Source organism: Mesocricetus auratus, unplaced genomic scaffold, assembly GCF_017639785.1.
Source record: "Mesocricetus auratus isolate SY011 unplaced genomic scaffold, BCM_Maur_2.0 Super-Scaffold_100023, whole genome shotgun sequence".
Classification (NCBI taxonomy): Eukaryota; Metazoa; Chordata; class Mammalia; order Rodentia; family Cricetidae; genus Mesocricetus; species Mesocricetus auratus.
Window position 1 is genome coordinate 22,104,750 of NW_024429204.1, and position 21,541 is coordinate 22,126,290.

The window sequence follows — 21,541 nt, forward strand, 5'->3', positions numbered from 1 at the left end:
AAAATAATCCCTGCCCTGTGCCATTCTGCACTTTAACAATGGCTTGGTAGATGGCAGAGATAACCTGCGGATGCCCTGGAGCAATGAGAAATCATCTTGACTGACAGATTCAGACCACAGATGAATCCCGAGGGCCAGAACCCAGGCTTAGAATGACAAATGGGAGATAAGCATTCCACATGAATATGAATTTGGTTAAACCACGGAGCCACAGAGAGGAGTGACAAGGTGCAAGGGCATTGTGAAAATAGTGCCACTCAGGAATGGAGTAGAAAGATCAATCCACAGGGCCAGGAAATAAGGTTGGAGGGTGACCTGGTGTTTGCGTTCTGTGACTCAGGCAGTGAGGACCCATGGACGGTATCTGAGAGAGGAAGTGATGAGATTTGATACGGTGGTTTCTGGGGGTGTTCTTTACTCTTGATGTCGCTGCCATTTCTTAACTTGTTAAAGGGCGGCCGGAAGGGACATGGGCATTTGTTAACTGTGAGGTGCTGGTGTATGAACTCACTCCTTTAATCCTCACAAGAAGTATGGGAGGCAGGTTCAGCTAGGCTGACTTTACACATGAAGAAACCAAGGCTCAGGGTAAGTTATATGGTTTGCCCACTGACCCCTTCACTTTCCAGACTGTGTGTGTGTGAGAGAGAGAGAGACAGAGACAGAGACAGAGACAGAGAGAGACAGAGAGAGACAGACAGACAGACAGAGACAGAGAGAGGGAGGGAGAGAGAGAGAGAGATACTTGCAAATGTCAAAAGTACCATAATCATTGAGCTGCCAGGAAGGGAGCCTTGTGGAGGATGCGATGAATCTGAGAGAGCTAGAGAAGGGAAGTCGCAGCCATGACTGTTTACCTAAAGACTGTTCCGCACCCTTACACTGTGAAACTGAGAGCCAATTTGAGTGGAGACTTCTAGACTAACTCTCGATGTCTTTGTGTTCCTGGGAGCCACCATAACCTGCACAGTTTTCTAAGACAAGGGGCGATAGCCCGGGCAGCTTAAGCCATGGACATTTATTTCTTATCTGTTCTGGGAAACTCGAGGTCAAGGTGCTGGCTATGTTGGTTTTGAGCGAGGGAGCTCTTTTAGTATTTCCTCGTGTCTGTGTTTCTGTCTCCGTCTCTCTGTCTGTCTGTCTCTATCTCTGTCTGTCTGTCTGTCTCTCCTCGTGGGGAGAGGGAGGGAGGGAGGGAGGAAGAGAAAGGGAGAGAGAGAGAGAGAGAGAGAGAGAGAGAAGCAGAAAGGTTTCACTGTGTAGTCCAGGCCTCCAAATCAGAGCGACCCCCTGCTTTAGCTTCCCCAGTGTTGGAATTCCAGCTGTGATCCAGCTCTTCTGGGCGTCTCTCCTTAGCATGCCTGTTTCTCCTGTTTCTCCCACCAAGCCCCTGAGCAACCTTCTGCCTCTTCAGCATGACTCTTCCTCCTCCCCCCAAGTCCTGGCTGCACCAAATTCCCATGGTTTCCTGGAGACACAATGACCCACCTGTTGCATAAACCATCTCTTCTGCTCCTCTCGTTCAGCTGTGTCCTTCCCGAGGGTGCCTGCCTGATCCAGGTGCTTTTCGCAAGCCCCTCAAACGCTCTGTGTGTAGCCTTCCCTTCCTTATATGACGCTGTTGAATGCTTGTGTGCCTGGATTTCCAACTGATGTTCATGTTCCCCAGAGAAGGCTCTAGATCTTAGTTTTTGTAATCCCTGTGCTTAACTTATGGAGGGTATTTGAGAAAAGCCTAGGCTTCAGCCAGACCACCTGGGCTCGAGTTCCAGGTGTAATATTTAGTGCTTTCATGGCACAGGGCGCACCATTATCCTCTCTGGGCATCTATTTCCATATCTAATAAAATATGAAGAGCAAAGCCAGTGCTCTACTCATGTTATGGAGAGCTCTTAGGGTTGTGACCAGCACATGGCTGACGCCTTTTACTACTAGCTGAGCACACAGCATGCTGTCTGCAAGGTTCTAGCATTTTTACATGCAGGTTTCATTTTGACTAATCAGACAGGTAGGGATTCCTACTCTCACTGTTAACAGAAAACAGAGGCCAGGGAGTTTGTATTATAGCTAGCGAGAGTCAGAACTAGGACTCAAACCAGATCTACCTGGTATAGATCTCCTTTTTTGTCCAACTTGTCTCAAAAGCCCTTAAAGAATCCCTTAATTGCAATGGTCCACTGCCTTAAAGATGGATTTGGGGTCTGGGGAGGATTTAGGATGAGGGGAACAGGTAAAGGATAGACCTCTTGGATTTAATTAGAAAACCTGTAAATCCTTTAGAAATGCTAAACCCACGCTCTTCATTGTTGGTGGCAGAACTTGAATCTTCACGAAGACTGTTATTTTTTTCAGCGTTGGCCCGTGCTCTCAGAGACTGACTCCAATCTAGGCTTGAGCTTAGAAGACAAGGGTCTGATACATTAAGTAGGCCCGTGGGGTGCTCTTTCCTGGGTCACTGAAGACCCTAAGTCGAAAGTGATTCCGGGATATTTGTCCTTCACCACTGTGTACACAAATGGCACTGACTGACTCAGAGGTGCTACAAATACACCTCAAATTCATACTTACTGGAGATTCAGATGCTGGTGGAAGTTTCTGGTAGCTGTCCCAAGACACAGACAACTTCTTACAATAGACTAAATCCAGCAGCAACAATAGACCAGCACAGTCATAAGGTGATGATGACCTATGTTTCTTCCACTAGGTTTTGTTTTTGAGACAGGGTATCTCTGTAGCTTTGGAGCCTGTCCTTGAACTCTGAAGACCAGTCTGGCCTTGAATTCACAGAGATCCACCTGTGTCTGCGTCCCAAGAACTAGGATTAAAGGCGTATGCTGCTGCCACCATACAGCCTTCCACATTTTCCCTCTCTGTCATCTTTCTATGTTTGATAAGGCAGATGAAATTATGCTCAGGAGTGGGGTTGAGTCAGGAGCCAGTCAAGCATGGTGGCTCATGCCAGTAATCCCAGCATTTGGGAAGAGGAGGGAGTAGGATGAAGAGATAGAGGGGAGCCTGGGTCACACAATGAGCCATTGCTTCAAAGAGAAAATGTCATGAGCCAAAGGCTAGCTCCCAATCATAGCTGGGTGTGTCTCTGTTTCCCTGGGCTCTGAAATTGGGGCTGGAGGCTGGCTGAATGTAAACACAGGTTTAAACAGTGAGCTCAGAGGTGGAGTGAGCAACTCTGGGACACAAACAAAACAGCTCATAATACGCAATCAAATAGCTCTCCAAAAATCAGCAAGAAAACAAATCGAGTTTGTGGATAGAGCGTCAGGTAATTGTCCTGTTCAGAGAAATCTGGGGCTACTGAGTCCCAGTGTAGGAGCAACATATTGAGTGGTTTACGGCTCTTGGAAGGGTTATTGTTTTCCCCTCTTGGCCAAATGACAGACTTTGATAGAGGATAGGTAATGTTCTCTTCAGTGTAACCCACACAGCATGCTACCTCTGAACAGTGGCTCTCTCACATGCTGTGTGTGCCTCAGATTGGGATGCTTTGGTTGAAATAGCGCAATCAAGGCTCACCATGGTCAGTGTGAATGCCTATTTGTTACTAATAGTTCTGTCTCTTTTGCATGATTCTGAACATCTTCCAGAAGTCAGATGTGCCCTGAGGGTATTCTTGATGGGTGGCCCACAGAGATAGGGTACAGACGGATGGTGATCCCACCAAGGACTGGCTCAAAAGGATTTATGTATTTTTTATGACTATGAGTGCTTACCTTCAGGTATGTCTGTGTACCTACATGTGTGCCTAGTGCTTGGAGGCCAGAGGAGGGCATTGGATTCCCTGGAGCTTGAGTTACCAATGGTTGGGTGATCATGTGGTTGCTGGGAACTGAACCCAGGTCTTCTGCAAGAGCAGTATGCCCTCTTAACTGTAGTTATCATTTCTCCAGTCCCTAATTTGTTTATCATGAATTTTTCTTCATGAAGTTAAGCTTCTTAAAGATATTTGATGGCTTCACTGAGACACTGAAGGGTTTTGGATGTACCCCTAACTTTGTGTGTTAGAATTTAACCCCTAGAGCAACGGTGGAGAGGTGACCCTTTGATCAGTAAATTGAGGGCTCACACAAATGCTCTAATTCCTTGTTTTGGACGGGTTTCAAAAGTTTGCTGAACTCTGAAGATTCTCTGTATGTCTTCCCGGTCTAAGCTTTGAGCTCCTGTGGCTCCTCCTATCCCATCTTCTGCTGCTGTCCTCCATCTTGCTGTCTCTGTGTCGCATCGATTTTCTTAGCCACCTTACGCTGGTGACAGACCTCTTTCTTTTTCTGGGCTGTAATCTCTTAGTCAAATCTGGTTGAACTGGAAACACCTTTGGGGGCATCTGCTCTGGTGGCCACTGAATGGGAAGGAGAAATGGTCCTTTGGGAACCTCCCCGGCTTTCCAGCCAACAACAACAACAAAAAAGTAGGAAATACCATGCCCGTCAGAGCGCAGGGATTTGCCCGGTACGAGCAGAGGGAACAATGTGACCTTATGCCGTTGTGGGTCCATTCCAGGACACCTGGTCTGTGGGGTGGCATCCCCCCAGTGGATCATGAGTCACTGTGTTCCTTCTTGCCACAGCTCATTCTCTGCTCACTTAATGGCCCCATCCTCTGTCATTTTCCCCATCTGCAGAATGGGGACTGTGATTCCGGGCACACAGGGTGCTGGGAGCGGTAATGAATGTTCTGAGGCACGTTGAGATCTGTAGATAAACAAACCTCAAGAAGAAGAAAGTGTTAATGAGCCCGGGGTTGAGCAACCGGCCTTGAGAAGTAGCCTTATTTCCCACAGAAGAGTTCTGGGCAGGCATGCATCTTCTGGCTGCCTCTAGAGGAACCAAAACAGGGGGTTAGGACATCGCTCTTCCCTGCACAGTTCAGCTCTCAGGCAAACAAGAGATGGGAAAGCAAGTCCAGAGCCGTGCTAATGTGACCTCAAGTCCGGAGCCGCGCTAACCGGACCTCCAAGGTCGCCTGTCCTTTCAGTGTACTGTTTAATAGGACAGCTTGGCATGGGTTACATCACTGTGTGTCTCAGTGTGGAATGTGTGGCCTGTCAACGGCTCATGCACAGTCTGTCTGTCTGTCTGTCTGTCTGTCTCTGTGTCTCAGTGTGGAATGTGTGGCCTGTCAACGGCTCATGCACAGTCTGTCTGTCTGTCTGTCTGTCTGTCTCTCTCTCTCTGTGTCTCAGTGTGGAATGTGTGGCCTGTCAACGGCTCATGCACAGTCTCTCTGTCTGTCTGTCTGTCTGTCTGTCTGTCTGTCTGTGTGTGTGTGTGTGTGTGTGTGTGTGTCAGTGTGGAATGTGTGGCCTGTCAACGGCTCATGCACAGTCTGTCTGTCTCTGTCTGTCTGTCTGTCTGTCTGTCTATCTCTGTGTGTGTGTGTGTGTGTGTGTGTGTTGGGTATGAAACACATGTCCTCATGCATGTAAGACAAGCTTTCTCCCAGCTGAGCTCCATCCCCAGTCTTTGTGGTTCTTCTCTGTCTGTAGCAAGTTTGTTCATTCATAAGAATAACCACCGTTTATGAAGTGCCTACTGTGTGCTGGGCGCTGGTCCTCCCAGATGCCTGCCTACTGTGTGCTGGGTGCTGGTCCTCCCAGTCGGTTGCCTACTATGTGCTGGGTACTGATCCTCCAAGCTGCCCACTGTGTGATGGGCGCTGGTCCTCCAAACTGCCTGCCTACTGTGCGATGGGCACTGGTCCTCCAAACTGCCTGCCTACTGTGTGATGGGTACTGGTCCTCCAAACTGCCTGCCTACTTTGTGCTGGGTGCTGATCTTCGAAGCTGCCTGCCTACCTTGTGCTGGGCACTGATCCGCCCAGCTACCTGCCTACTATGTGTTGGTTGCCTACTGTGTGCTGGGTGTTGATCCTCCCAGCTGCCTGATGAGTAGATTCTTTTCTTCCTTGGTGAAACATATTGAGACGTGCAGATTTAAAAGGGCCGCATAAGCTGTCCAGACTTTCCCAGGTGCCAAGGAGCAGAGACGGGATTTCTCTCAGACAATTTTCTGTTCCTCATCTGGCCCTATTCTCCTTCACCATATTCCCATCTATGGCATTGATAGGAAGTACAGTCATCGCCCAGCACCCATGGAGGGGTGTTCTCAGTCTTCACAAACCACAATCTGCAGGTGCTCAAGTCCCTCCCACAAAATGCTGGGATATTTTCACATAAACTATGCACATCCTCATCTAAATTTTAATCTCCAGATCACTTATAATACCTATGTGACCCATCCACTTTATACAGTGCTTCGATTGGCTCGTTTAAAGTGTAGTGACAAGCAAAAGGCCAGTGTAAAGCAACGATCCGCACAGGGTCAAGTGTGGTTTACTGACAGACAAGTCGGGAAGTCAAAGCATTGCAGTCACAGGACGGAACAAAACAGCTGCTGTTGCAGGTCCAGCCAACACACCGTCACCGTTCCCGCCACCACCGCGCTGTTCCAAAAGAGGATGCAAACCAAGATGTAGCTCTGCCAGCTCTTACGTGGTCCAGGAGAGCGTGCAACCCTTGGCCCTCAGTTCTTATCCAGTCACGCAGCCAGAGAAGGCCATACCCATAGGGCCAACCTACTCCATTCCATTGGTCATTAGACCGAACGGCCAAGTTCCCACAACACTAGTGTGTAATGATGTATTATTGATGATTTATTAAAGCTTGACTGAGGATTCAGAAAGCAAAGTCAGCCTCAAGCTATGAAGATCAGGCAGTGGTGAAACACACCTCCCAGCAGCCAGAAGCTAGGAGGTGGTGGTGCACACCTTTCATCCTAGGACTCCGGATTCAGAGGTAGCCGGATCTCTGTGAGTTCAAGGCCACCCAGATCTACACAAGAGTGAATCAGTCTAAAAGAGAATTCTTGCTCACACCTTTAATCCCAGCATTAGGGAAGTATGTAAGACATAAGGAAGGTCTCAGTATGATGCACTCATTCTCCAGCCACACTAGGGAGAGGTGACAGTCTGAGACCTGGTGAGAGCTCAGAGAGACAGGGCCAGCCCATTCAGAGCCTGAGGTAGAGGTGAGAAGCTCCAGTGCGTATTAGTACTGACATAATTGTTTTCCCCATATTTTCTGCGGTGCTTGTTAAAGTCCATAGATACGGAAGGCACAAACCAGGAGGGCCAACTGTAGTCTTAAGAAGGAATACTGAACATTGGAAGACATTAAGAGATAAACGGTTAAACATTACAGAAGCTGTAGGTGTCAAAGCCGGGGACCACTGTGTCCCAGCTCCCTAGAAGATGGCTAATGACGCAGAGTGATCACAAGCGCATCTCTGCCGTTGGGTTGCGCGAGTCTGCACTGGCCCCTGACTCCTCAGGGTGTCTCTGTAGATCAAGAAGTGGGGACACACCTCTCTCCCACACTCTCAGTTCCCATCCTGCCTGAGAGAGACAGCAGCAGCAGCAGCTGCGTGCTCCATGTTCTGCTGGGCTGTCCCTCTTGGCCCTACCGTCAGGGAAGTCATGAGAAGGGACAGAGGCTCTGTTCAGGAGCCTGCTCCGTGAACGGATTTGTTTTCAGGCCTCACACTGAGGCGGGGGTGATCATTTCCGTCTTGTAGGCGGGTGCTGGGGTGGGAGTGAGAAGTGAGCATGCGCATTGCTTTAGCTGTGTCTGTGGAGGCTGGCGTTTACAACGGTATCGATTATCCTAATGGGTGCAAGCTTTCAGTGAGGATTTCAGGGTGTGGCGAGATCAGGAAAACCTATGAATTCCTGAAGAGAGAGGAGTGGAGGTCAAGGAAACAGCCTCTGTACCCCGGAGTCACGCCATTGGACAATCTTCGTCACAACTGACTATGCACCCCAACAGCAGCACCGTTCCCTGTGTTGTGTGCCGAGTGTCACACGAATCAGACCCTTGACTGTCTTGAATCGTCTCACTGTAACCATGGAGGTCTCCAGTACAGGCGGCCTTCCAAATATGCTGACAGTGCCACCGATCAAAAATGCTGGGGGGGGGGCACGGCATTTGTGGTGAACACCCGTTTTCCCTAAACGGCAAAGCGTCACCGCCATGCTCCTTGTGTTGACGCTGTGTTAGGTGCAATGAACAATCCAGAGGAGACTTAAGGAAGTCGGGAGAATGTGCACAGGTCATACGCAACTGCAGCATCATTCTATAAAACACTGGAGCTGCCACAGAAATGTCCCAGTGACAGCACCCAGTACGAAGTAGGTGCCTCATAGGTTCAAGAGCCAATGCCTTAATAATGACACACCACTGTCGCAGGGCAAAGGTCCCTCCATCTCGCCTCAGCTGAAGCCATCTTTGGTTTCTACCCGCTGCCCAGAAAATTCCAGTGGGAAGGCACAGAACCCTGTTCTGGAAACTCAGACAGAAACGTCCCAGCTAACTGCGTGTTCTTGTCTCCTGTTAATCGGCTTGCTTCCCCCTGCAACCGCCAACCAGCACCTAGCTTTCCCGTGTTGTTTGTCTTTAAAAGTCCCCTCTGCTCAGCATTTGGGCATGCTCTGTGGGAAGTGTTTCTCTCCAGGCAGTCACCAGCCTGTGCAATACAGATTCTCAACTCGAACTTTGGTCAGGCTGAGTGGTCGTTGGGTCTTCATCCCATAACATTACCACTGAGACTCTTTGAACAGCCACGGTACTAACGGTCATCATGCCGGTGACAGCAGTGCCAGTGACGATGGGAATTGGATTAGCCAGGGGTTATGGCTGGTGTTAATCTAATGGTGTCAGTCTAAGTGGTAGATTCCAGACTCTGCTGCCAACCCCCCTCCACTCTTGGTGGCCTGACACTTATGTTTGCTTTGATGCTAAGTATGCGGTGGTGGTTGGGAGTGTGTCTTCTCAACAAGCAGGACTTGAGGACCTGTCCCCTTCCATTTTGTGACTGTCGCCTTAACCAAGGAGCTTTTGAAGTCATTGTGGAAGGGGAAGAGAAAGTGTGGCAATAGGTCAGAGGCGGTGAGGAGCTCCCTATTGGCCACAATTCTCCTGACCTGACTGCGAGGGAGATCCGGTGGTCTTGCGTGCCCGGGGAAAAGAGGAAACAGGATTGGGGAGCCATTGTGCAAGCTGCGGAGGGAGGCTGTAAGCCTGGAGGTCTATCTGGAAGTCACAGAATGGATGGCGGTGCTGCAGAAACAGGGTGGAGACCCCGGGAGTCAAGGATCATTTCAGGTCAGCAGCACAGGGCTGCTGTCCATGGCTCTCCCATCCTCTGGGGTTTACGTTGGTTAGACTACAAAGAAGTCATTTGGGAAGCCGACAATTGGCTAAAGGGCTAGAGCCAGGCATTTACAAGAAAGGGAGCAGCATGAGAGAAAACAACGTGTCTAGTGCCAATCACCTTAGGTGAGAACTTTGGTTTCTTCATGCAGCCCTGTTTGCCTCCCCCTGGTGGCCACTATAGGCAATTGCAGTTCCTTTCTTGGAGAAGAGCATTGGTAGCTTGAACAAGATGGTGTTACTCACTATCTCCTCACTCACCTGAGAATCCTGACGTCAAACTCCCAGCAGATGACACACCCTGTTCCAACGACAGCTCTGGTGACATTTCCTGAGGAATAACAGTGACACCAAATCCAGCATAGAAACCAAGAAAGGTCATTCGACTGCTCCCTGCCCTTTGGGATTCGGCCCTCTGACTTTTCCTTCAGCGACACTGACAGATTCCCTCCCCCTTTCTGTGCCATTGTTTCTTGGGGAGTCATATCACAAAACAACGGTGACGACTGCACTTTAAGCGCCTTTGTTGACTTCCCACAATCTAGTCCATTCTAGCTGCATCTCCTAGGCCTACCGTGCGCATTGAAACATGGTTTTAATGCATCTGAAAACCTGACATGCGCATGTCAGGAAACGGAGGCACATCGAGCCTGTGTGATTTGCAGAGAGCGCCATTGCTTGTTTGTGGCAGACCCTGTGCTAGGGTGGTAAGACACTTTCCTCACACCGTACTGTACCAGTCGTGACCATGACTGTGCGGGACGGCGTTTTAAAACACCCCCGGCCATTCCGGCCCAGATGGCCTGTATCGTTCGCACTGGTGATCTCTGGCATAGCAGAGAAGCACTGAATTGGTAAGTAAATCTTCTACATACTGGTTCCTGGAAGTTTGATACATCACTCTTGGCTTTCTCGAGTTTCCGTTTACTTGTCTGCCGTGTGTCTAATGGTCGCGGCATCACTCTGGTCATTCACTAGGCTAAACAGCAATGATTGACTTTGGTGCCTGGTATTCAAGACATCCGCCATCCTTCACATGACCTAGATTATTCCTGTAAGTTCCAGTCAGGCCAGGGGCTTTGTGGGAGTGGCTCAAAGAAGATTTGGAGAAAGCAGACCTGCGCGGCTGTGGGGGTGGGGTAGTGGGGTGCAATGGGGCGGGGCAGGGCACTGAAAGCCTTGTTGAGATACGTCAAGACGTGTCCGGTGTACAGAAAATTGGAGAGGACTCCATGACGAAATCAGCTGCCCCCTTGGGGTCCCTGTCGCCATGGGGTTTGGACTACCCTCCTGAAGGTCTACCCACACTTGTCTCTCCCTGCCATGAGCACTTTGATGCATTCTCCCTTGCGATCCACAAGGACGGTATGTCTCATTACCAGTGACCTGAAATGCAGAAGTGTCGTGGTTAGAAACCACCCCTGTGGCCACCCCCAGGGCCACCGCTTTGCCACGTCAGCCTTTGAGTCACCAGACAAGTGAAACCCAGGGAGACCACAGGGTCACCCGGGCATCCCCCACGCCCATGCGTTGCTCTGTGGTCTATGGTAGGGGTGGCTTCTGCTTGCCTCGGCCTTCAGCTGCCTGTCTGTCACGTTCTGCTATTCTTTTTTCTCTGGATGGCCCACTGCGTGTTTGATCATGTTCGAACATCTGCTTTAAGAGACTGCACCGACTCCTCCCAGTGGTCCTCACCAGCAAGCCTGTGTGTTGCCACTTACCTGATCCCATTGTACCACAAGCTCTGTGACTTAACCTTCTCCATCTTCTATCAGACTGTGAAACTCGAGGGCTGGGACCGTGTCTTACCTCCCACACAGACTAACACTTGGGGTGCTGTAGTGGTATGTTGTTTATGATTTAATAAAGCTTGCCTGGGGTTCAGAATGCAAAGCCAGCCGCACTGGTTACCCATAGAAGCTGGGCACTGGTGGCATACACCTTTAATCCCAGGACTCAGGAGAGAGGGGCAGATGGTTCTCTTTGAGTTCAAGACCACCCTGGACTACATGAGAGTGAATCAGTCTAAAAAAATAAACAGAGCTCACATCTTTAACCCCAGCCCTAGAGAGAATGTAAGGAAGAGGCAAAGGGTCTTGTGTGAGATTTAGTTTCCAGTCACAGGGAAGACGGATCTCCGTTTCAGCCTTGGTAGAGTAGGAGCTACCGGCTGGCTTTGCTTCTCTGATCTTCAGATGGAAGCCCAACATCTGTCTCTGGGTTTTTATTATTCATGCTACAGGATGCAGTAGGTACTTTGAAGTCAACATTAAATAAGTTATTCATGATGTGGTTAATTTCTACGGTGAATTTGACTGTGAGCATGGCTCTCACGCTACCAAATTGCTGGTACTTGGAATTCACTGGATAAAAATATCCAGTCTATAAGAGCTGTCTTGAAGGTTGTGGTTGGCACCGACTGTCTACTCTTTGTGGTTGGCACCGACTGTCTACTCTTTGTGGTTGGCACCGACTGTCTACTCTTCCTTCTTGCTCTCTTGCATGGCATCTTTGCAGGGAATGCCGTACTGGCACGACATTAGCAGCGGTGGCAAACAGTGTCAGAGTCATGTTAGGTGACAGGCGTCGGAAAATTCAAGGTGACCGCAGCTTGAGTAGGTATGCATCCCTCATGTGACAGACGCAGGTAGTTCCATCCAGGATTTCTGTGATGGTCTTACTCCACAAAGTCCTCAGGGACCCTGGTTATCTTGTCTTTCCATGTCACTGTGTGAACTTTAGCCACTGTCCTTTGTGGCCCAGAATGGAGTTTCAGTAGTCACATCTACCTTTAAAACACAGCCAGGAAGAGAAGGGGGGAGGAATGGATTCTGAGCTCAGCCAGCCAACTGTCTCTAAAAAGGTTCCTAGAATTTCCTGGAGTCTATCACATGCCATTTTGTTTACATTCCATTGGAGGAACCTGACCATGCCTACCTGCGGAAACATCTGGAAAGTGTAGGCTTTGCTCTGAGTGACCTTGCTCACAGTATGTGAAAAGGGGGTGAAATAGAATTGAGGCCTTATCAGCAATGTCAACACAATACATAGGACCCACCTCAAAGAGAATAGGAGTTTACTCTGGAGTCAGATATGAATGAGTGACCACGGTCCGGGAATGCGGATTCAGGTTGCCCCATATACCATGGTCCAAGGTGGTAACAGTTTCTTGAAGGTTTTTTGTTGTGGGGTATTTGATCACACTCTGACCCCCGAGTGTGTTAATAAAGTTAACCTTGAATCAGGGGGTGGAGCTAGCAATTGGTTGACAAGAATTAGTCATAGAGTATATGAAAGACTCAGGACATAGACAGAAAGGCCAAGGAAGGAGCAGGGAGGAACTTGGCAATTTGGAGCTCTTCTTCCTTCCATCTGGGGCTGGAGAGTGTGGGGAGAAGGTCATCTGGCTGCTCCTCCTCCTTTGACCTATTAGGTCTTCACCCCAATATCTGACTCCCGAGTCTTTACTGATACCAGAACAACTTAGACAAAAGACAGGTTTTGTATCTACAGAACCAAATGGAGGTAATTCCCGAGAGCCCTGGTAGGTGAGTTTTATTTGGCCAACCATGGGAAATCTTAGCTTTGGCATTGGTGGGGGGTGGGTCTGTTCCTACATTCTAAAAGGTTTCATGAGATAGTCATGAGCATGATAAATTAGACAGAGGTGGGCAACGGGTACTCATTAAGGGACTGAAGCTAGCCTGTTGCTAGAGTTTTTCTGTCCAGCTTGGACCTGAAGCTGATTTGCCCCCAAATAACACACAAAGACATATGTTACTTATAAAACTGTTGGCTGATGGCTAGGGCTTCTTATTGGCTAGCTCTGTCTTATCATCCCATTTCTATAAATCTGTGTACTTCCACGTGGTCTTGGCTTACTGGAGAATGCCCAGACCTGTTACTCCTTTGGCACACCATGGTCTCTCCTGGAGGCTCTCTCTGCCTGCCTTTCCCAAAATTCTCCTCGTCTCCTAGTTGGACCTTCTGCTTCCCCACCTTCTAGTCACACCCAAAGTGGTCATGACCACTAACACAAAGTCGCTGGCAAGGTGAGATGCCACTACACTAGCCCGAGATGATTTGGTTCTGGGTGGAAACTTTGGCCCTCCATGACTGAGAGATTCTAATTAGTCAGTCTGCCTCATAGATGTTAACACGGGAGTGCCCCCCCTTAGTTCACAATACATTTGCCATGCATGACATTTGCTTAGCACTTCATTGTCTGGGCTGACACTCACCTGGCAGGTGATGTAGATGGCTTGTTTGAGGACACACAGGGTACATGCAGAATCAGGAGAGCAAGCCGCTGTTTCTGCGATGCTCTGTGATGCTCTTTTGCTGTTGTCCATGATGAGGTGAGGCGGGCGTCTTCCCAACTTCCCGTTGGTCCTAGTGTATGAGTGTGGGAGAAATGAAAAGGGCATCATCTTCCCTCTTCTGTGTAGACAGAGCCTTGAGCGCCGGACCGTGACGTATTCTGAACACACTGGTGGTGTTCAATGGTATCGAAGTGGAGCCCGGAACACGGAAGTACTCAATGGAATGTCGAAAGTCCCCATGGGAGCCTAACCTCTCTCGTCTACTAAGATAACAAGGCATACTCTCACAGCATGAAGCAGTCTTTAAATCTCAGTTTCTAACTAGCTTCACAGTTGGTGGAGGATTTGTGGCTCACAAAATGGTATTGTGTAGGAGCAATCCCAGCACTTAGAGGTGTGAAGGCCTGTTGGAGCTCCTTCCAACATGAAGTTCTTTTAATTATCACTGAGCTTTTCACAGCTCGACGTTATTATCCTCGTTTTAGAGGCAAGAACACCTAAGGAACGAGTGGAGTTGTTGGAAAACTCACCTGCCTGACTTGGGTGGCTGTGGTCTCAGGATACCTTTTTAAAAAATAATTTACTTTTTTATGTGCATTGGTGTTTTGACTGCATGTGTGTCTGTGTGAGGGTGTCAAGAAACCCTGGAACTGGAGTTACAGACAGGTGGGTGCAGGGAATTGAACTGGATCATTGGAAGAGCAGCCAGTGCTCTTAACCACTGAGCCATCTCTCCAGCCCTGATTCCTTCCATCTTAAGAGTTTCCCCAACAGCAGGGAAATGCTGATAGCGAATGTTGAAGGCTGTTGCAGAGGCAAGAGGTCTTCAACAACGTGATACCCATTGTTCTAGGAAACACAGCAGTGGCTAGGTGCAGAACCAGACAGTGCTGGGCAGTGTGTGTGTGTGTTTATGTGTTTGTGTGTGTGTGTGTGTGTGTGCGCGCACACGTGTCTGTGTGTGTTGTAATTTTTAAAAAGTGGTACAAGAGAGAAAGACACCATGCAGCAGAGTTCAAGTGGAGTTTTTTTTTAATTAAGGAAAAAAGGATCATTAAAAAGGGAAAGGGGAGGGAGGAGACTGGCTTCCAGGGACTAGAGCAGCAGGGGAGAGATAGATAGATAGGGAGAGAGAAAGAGAAAGAGAGAGAGAGGGGGGGAGAGGGAGGGAGAGAGAGAGAGAGAGAGAGAGAGAGAGAGAGAGAGAGAGAGAGAGAGAGAGAGAGAGAGGAGGTGGGCGGGGCCCTTTTAAAAGGGAACACAGTGAATGTGCACAGGTGGTGCTCTTAGTGGCCGCAGCTGAGGGCGTATCCTGTCAAAGCTGGTACAGATACCTGAATACTAACTCTCTCTCTCTCTCTCTCTCTCTCTCTCTCTCTCTCTCTCTCTCTCTCTCTGTGTGTGTGTGTGTGTGTGTGTGTGTGTGTGTGTGTGTGTGTGTGTAAGTTCGGCTTGCTTGCAGGCTGAGGGAGTGAGGCCTGGGAATCCAGGAAGTGCAAACGATGCAGAAGGGAATGCAGCTGGAATAGAGGAACCACCACAGTGTTCTGGACTCACACACGATGGAGGAATAAAAGGAGGTTCAGATCTTGGTTGTACCACACACTCTCTGGGACAGTCTGCTGTGTGACATTTTTCCTGGGCTCTCTGGTTTTCTGGGACTGTGATAGCATAACATGACTCAAGAGGGACCTATTTTAGCTCACAACTCTCAGGTCACAGTTGATCAGCGAAGGAAGTCAGGACAGGAACCTTGCTCAGTCTGTTTTTCTTTTAAATACATATATAATAGAACCCAGGAGCACCTGCCCAGGAAGGGGTGGTACCACCCACAGTAGTCTGGGCCCTCCCACGGCAATAATTAATCAAGAAAATTACCCACAGCCTGCTTTATTAAATTTTCCTTTTCCCAAATGACTTTGGTTTGGGTTAAGTCAGAAAAACAAACAAAGAAACAAACAAAAACCCCAAATCAAATCAAAACAGCACCAATCACTAACTAGGGCACCCAGGGAGACATGGATAACTAATGACAGACCCAAAAGCGAGGACAGCAGCAAAGAGAAATTTGGTGAAGCAATGAGTTTTGTTGGTGTTACCGACAGAAACAGAAACAACTCTAAGACAGCCACAGCCCACCCAAAGCCCAGCCCAGCATGGGAGACAACATACAAACACCTCAGAGCCTGCAGGCAGTTCAGCATGTTTGACAGTGGTCTTTATGGTCTCAGTGGGTGTGAGCCTCTTCCTGGCATCCTGGATGGTCTCTTGCTTCTTCTAGGCAGCTAGCTTAACTGATCTCCCTGATCCAGGCAGCTCGGCTAAGAGTCTTGTAGACAGCTCATGTTGTCTCTGCCTCTAGGTGGCTTAGTGGGTTGAGCCTCTTCTATACAGGCAAACTTTTCTGAGAGTCTCTCAGTACTCAGGGTTATACAGGTCTGCAGAGGTAGGACTCCATTGGGTCCTGTTGGCTTCAGGGACTTCCTGAAGCATTCGGGTTGCTGACTTCCGAGATCAAGGAGTACACCTGCAAAGCAAACTCTTTTCACCTTCTCTTAGAGCATCCTGAGTATTAGAGAGCAGCCCCCCAAGGTAGAAATTTTATCTTGAAGGAAATTGCTGTGCAGGTCACGTCCCAGATTTGCCCTTCCTTCCATTCCAAAATCTTTAAACTTCAGGGAACAGCAGAGCTCAGCAGGTAGGGCTGTGGAGATCACAGACTTGATCTCAGCACTCAGAATGCAGACCTGCCCATGTCTCCCCCCTCCCCCACATGTTTTGCCAAGTGCCTAGTTCTCATGCTAGATTTTAGAATAATTAATTATGCTATTAAAGGAATTAAGACACTCCACAAAGGAATTTTATGACTCTCTTGTGTTTTAAAAATATATGATTATTTTTATTATCATCAATATTTTTATTTCATTTATTTTTTTGTTTGTTTGTTTTGTTGAGACAGGGTTTCTCTGTGTAGCTCTGGCTGTCCTGGAACTCGCTATGTAGATCAGGCTGGCCTAGAACTCACTAAGATCCGCCTATCTCTGCCTCTTGAGTTCTGGGATTAAAGGCGTGTGCCACCACAGTCTGGCTCATTAATATTTTTATTACCGTAGTTGTCGTTCCAGTGGAGACTGTGAATCAATGTCGGTATTTCTCATTTTGTCCAGAAGATGGCGCTCGTGTTTTCTGAAAAAGGTTAAAAATCCATACATATTCATATTTTCTATTTTTACCAGAAAGAGTAAGGAAAAAAAAAGCTTTAAAAAAGGCAATTGTCTGTGCCGTGGGGGAGATAATTAGGGTATGTAAAACAGCTAATACAGTAATTAATAAAAGCAGTGACTCGCGAGTCTGGAAAAGCTTTACGGCAAAACTGCGAGAGAGTAATTGACCTCGCTGGCATGGGGGGGGGGATATGCAGCTCGCACACAGCAGGGAGAGGCCTTGTTCAACCCCAGGAGGATTTAGAACCAAACCTGGGAATCCTGGAACTGTGTTTGTGAGCTGTGCCATCAAAGAGTCAAAGTTCCCCAAGGGTGGGTCCCCTGCACCTGCGCTCACTACTTTCCCTGGAACTGGAGGCAGCAACCGCATAGTAGATGCTTAATAAACTAGTAGTATATGCTTAATAAACGTATGGAGAGCGAATGGACGACCCTCCCAGCGCACGAGGACGTCTGTTTCCTCATTAATCCTGTATAGAGCTCAGAGATTCTGGGATCTGGCCCCCCATTTGATGGTGTGATGCTGGGTACCACTCTTCTCGTCTCTGGGTGTCATCTGTCTTCTGGAGCAGGGAGTGAACACTGTGGCCTGGATTGATTCTGCCTGTTGGTGTGGGGACGGGACGATACTATCCTTGAGAACCCTGCAAACATAAAACACTGCTATGGTTGTGGAGAATATTGTCGCAACGTGTTAAAGGTAGCGAGCAAAGGACCGTGGGGGGGGGGTGTAGCTTGGATTTTATCGCCAACACACCCCACTTTCCGCTTCCCTTCACTGGCTCTGGCAGATCACAGCACCGCCACACTGCTTATATCTCTTTCTTGATATAACAGCCCGCACCTGGCACCCCCTGAGCGCCAAGCTGTGTACCCCAGCTGGTCTGGCTGGTGGCTGACCTTGGGAGCGTGCTGTTAACTGGGTAGGGGCAGCCCGGGCTTCGGGACCTCCCTCTGTCCTGGTGGATGCTGTCTGAGCACGGGGAGACTTCTCCCCGTCTTCCCTTTGTTTCTCCTTTCATGGTGTCCAGACTTTGTCACCTGTTGGACGGTTCTCCGCTCTCTGATGCTCCTTCCCTTCATCCTTTACCTGTAGTGAATCCCCTGGTTGTCCAATGCTGTCTTGGGGTTGCTTCATGGAGGACTAGAGCGTTGGTTCTCAGCCTTCCCAATGCAGCAACCCTCACGTTGTGGTGACGCCACCACCATAAAATTATCTCATTGCTACTTCATAGCTGTAATTTCGCTACCGTTGTAAGTCATAATGCAAATATCTGATAGGCAGCCCCTGTCAGGTTGACAGTGAAGGTTGACCATTGCATGTATATGATCTAGGAAGGCAAAGACAAGCAGGCAAAGAGCAAAAGTTTCCTTTATCTATGTCCTTATGGAGACTTCCAGCAGAAGGTGTGACCCAGATTAAAGGTGTGTCTCCCTGCCTCAATATCAGGGTCAAAGATATGCACCTCCCAACCTCAAAGGTCTGGACTAGCCATAGACTAGCCCACTTCAAGCTAAGCAAGAAGGCTCCACTACCCGGTGACTTTAGAAGCTCCCACTAGGACTGACCTCTTAACATCCCTTCTCCCTATTTGGGTGATCATGACTTTAACATACGGGCTTTGGGGAACATTTATTCAAACCGTAGTCTCTTTTTCCATAGATATAGATATGTAACTGACTTTCAGTTTATATGGGTGTGCATATATGTACACATAACACACACACACACACACACACACGTTTCTCTTAGGAGAAATGATTTAGTGCCTTCTCATTCACCAATTACAGTGATTTTGTAGATCATTATCTACCTCAAGTCATGAGAATAAACTGTACCTCTGACACAGGAAAACCCAGGACATGGAACCTTTGCTGAACACGTTGATCCTGAAAAATTGAGGAGTCACACAGATGAAGAACACGTGGGGGACAACGCTACCTTTGTAATTGATGGAGATTGACTGTAGGACAGAGTCCAAATGGCCTTGCTTATTTCCTGTTCACGGTCTAATCTCGTAGTAAATTCATTCTGTAGAACAGTCATGCTTTCCTGCATCACTGGTGCCCATAAGTCTTGGAGGGGAGGGAGAGTGAAAAAGATGAATGACTTTCACTCAGCACCACTGGTGATTTGTCTCCTCCCCAGTGAGGAGTGCAGACAAATGACTTTTGTGGAAGAACCAGGACACTTAAGTCACCTCCACGAGGAAGGAGTAGATGGCAAGGAGACAGGAGTGTTTGGAAGACGATTGGTGTTCATGGACAGCTGGTGTGGCATGAGGCTTTCCCACCCAGAACAGAGGCAGGTACAGATATGGTTCACACATCACAGGGAGTGTGGACCCTCCCTTCTGTTCCTACTGAGTGCTGACCGTTCCTCTCTGCTTTCTGGTTGCTAAGCAACCTCACAGGCTGTTGGGTTTCACTGACTACGTTCTCCTTATTGGTTGACTGCATAGAATCACATGCTAGGGGAAGCAAATCAAATTGCTCCTGGCTACTCACTCCTCAGTCAATTGGGACCTTCTAGAACTTCTCCAATGGTGCCACAGGAAGGATGCCAACTGACGATTAGTCATCAGGTAACAGAGAGAGCTGCTAATGGCGGTTGCTGCCACTGTGGCCTCGGTAGACATTCCACGCAGGCAGGGAACTAGGTCACCAAGATTGACAAGTGTCATATAATGAGCAGGCGGAGGAACAATTAATCTTTGTTCTTCACCATTTTTTGGGAGCTTTTCTTAGTAGATTCTCAAAGCTGAGAGGGAGAGATGTTTCCTTGGTTACAAAGTTTTACTTAATAGGGCAAAGGTGAGGTGTAAGTACCGCCTGTAGATACTCTAAGGGGTGGCTTGCAAGTGTGAGCATACTCACGCACATCTTTGGGCTGCCAGATAAAGCACCATGGACAGCGGTTAAAGAAGCAGTGTATTTTGTAGGTCCAGAGGCCAGAAGACTAAGATGTTGCCGTGGTGGTGATCTCTTTGAAGGGGAGAGTGGCCTCTTAGCTTCTCATGTCTGATGGCAGTTCGTGGCTTGTAAACCCATCACTCCGATTTGTCTCCATCTTCAAGTGGCATCCTCACCTGGTTCTTGTTTGAATTTCTTCTTAAGAAGTCACACTTACTCCACTGGGTTCCACTAGTCCCATCCTGTGCATCATAACAGAAGAAGTACCTGCAAAGTCCTTCTTCCTTATTAAATTCCCAGCCACACATCGCTAATCTCATCTGTCAACCTGATACTATCTGGACTAACGGGGAAGAAAGGTCTTTGGGAATACCCATGGGAAGACCACCATGTATGTAGAGATCTCACATACCTGCAGCACTGACCATGCCCAAATAGGTGTGGCCACAGGTATGTGGGCAGAGGTGGGATAAAGCTCAAGGAAGGAGGGGTCGTGCTCTCTTGGGGCTGCCGTTGAGGTCGGAGACCAGTGGAGCGCTGACCTCAGTTCTCGGCTTCTCATGTGAGTGACTTCTCTCTCTCTAATAAAGTATCATACGACCCCCCTCCCCAGTGTCCTTGGTGTGGCCCATTCTCCATCTTCACCTCCCATTGTGGGAGGTCCATTCCCTGGGCTGGGATCTTGGTCTGTATAAAAAAAAACGAGAATGTGTTCATAGCGCTCTGTCCTAAATGGAATGTCTGTCTCACAGCCCCTCCTCAAGGCTCAGGGATCTCTGCAGAAGAGGGAGCAGATGTATCGTAGCAACCAGAGATGGCGGATGACTTCGAGGGAGCTGTTTTCCAGACACCACAGGGAAGATGCTCATTTGAGCTCGCAGCAATTGTGACAACACGGGTAAGACCTACACAAGCTCAAGCCAAACATCACCCCAGTATGGTGCAGGGGAGGTGGGCATTGTATGCCACGCCTAGGTGGGGAGCATTTTATTTCTGCTGAGATAGGGGAAGTCAGTTCTCTCTAATGGTGTGATCTCTGGGATATGGACCATACTCCAGGGTAGACCATATGCCCAGGAGTAGTCAGCCTGCACAGACCATACTCAGTGGGAGAGAGAGGAGATAAAAGTTGGGTATTTGGGCGATAGGGAAGTGGGAGGGTCTGTATGAAATTTCTCAAAAACAAAACAGAATTTATCCAGAGAGAGACAGAGAGACAGAGAGAGAGGGGGGGGAGGGAGAGGGAGGGAGAGGGAGAGAGAGGGGGAGAGACAGAGAGAGAGAGGGAGGGAGGGAGAGACAGAGACAGAGAGACAGAGAGAGATACAAGCTTTCATCTTTCTCTTCTTCCTGATAGTACATGTGATGTGACAACTTCTTCGAGCTCCTACTTCCTTGATTTCCCTGTCATAATGGACCACACCTTTGAATTGTGAGCCAGAATAAAGCCTTTCTTCCTTAAGTTGCCTTTGCCATTTATTTGTTTATTTACCCTTGAGACAGAGTTTCTCTGTGTATCCTTGGTTATGCTAGAACTCACTGTGTAGACCAGGCTGGCCTCGAACTCGCAGAGATCCACCTGCCTCTGCCTCCTGAGTGCTGGGATTAAAGGCGTGCTCCTCCACCGCCTGGCTATTGTCAGGTATTTTATCATAGCAGTGAGAAAAAGCAACTAAGACATGTATTCTAGACAGGAATGAATTTGGGGGCTAGAGGCTTCAGCCCAGTGTGTCACGGTGAATTTGTATCTGTGTGAAACCCATCACAGACAGGCTTTGCACAGACACCTCACTCCTTGCCTGCCCTGGGACTGTCGTAACTCAGGCCTCATGAATTTTACCGCACTTTAACGGTTTGCTATA

General features: G+C 48.6%; 1 long non-coding RNA gene across 2 annotated transcripts; it reads left to right on the plus strand.

Moving 5' to 3' along the window:
• The first annotated feature begins 7,581 nt into the window (after nt 1-7,581).
• Nucleotides 7,582-21,141, plus strand: LOC121133738. 2 transcript variants are annotated; one of them, XR_005870713.1, is made up of 4 exons: nt 19,316-19,351; nt 19,709-20,241; nt 20,432-20,577; nt 21,037-21,141. It is a non-coding gene; the product is annotated as an uncharacterized LOC121133738 (long non-coding RNA). The 2 variants fall into 2 exon arrangements; XR_005870714.1 differs by lacking the exons at nt 19,316-19,351; nt 19,709-20,241 and adding an exon at nt 7,582-10,074.
• The last annotated feature ends 400 nt before the right edge of the window (nt 21,142-21,541 follow it).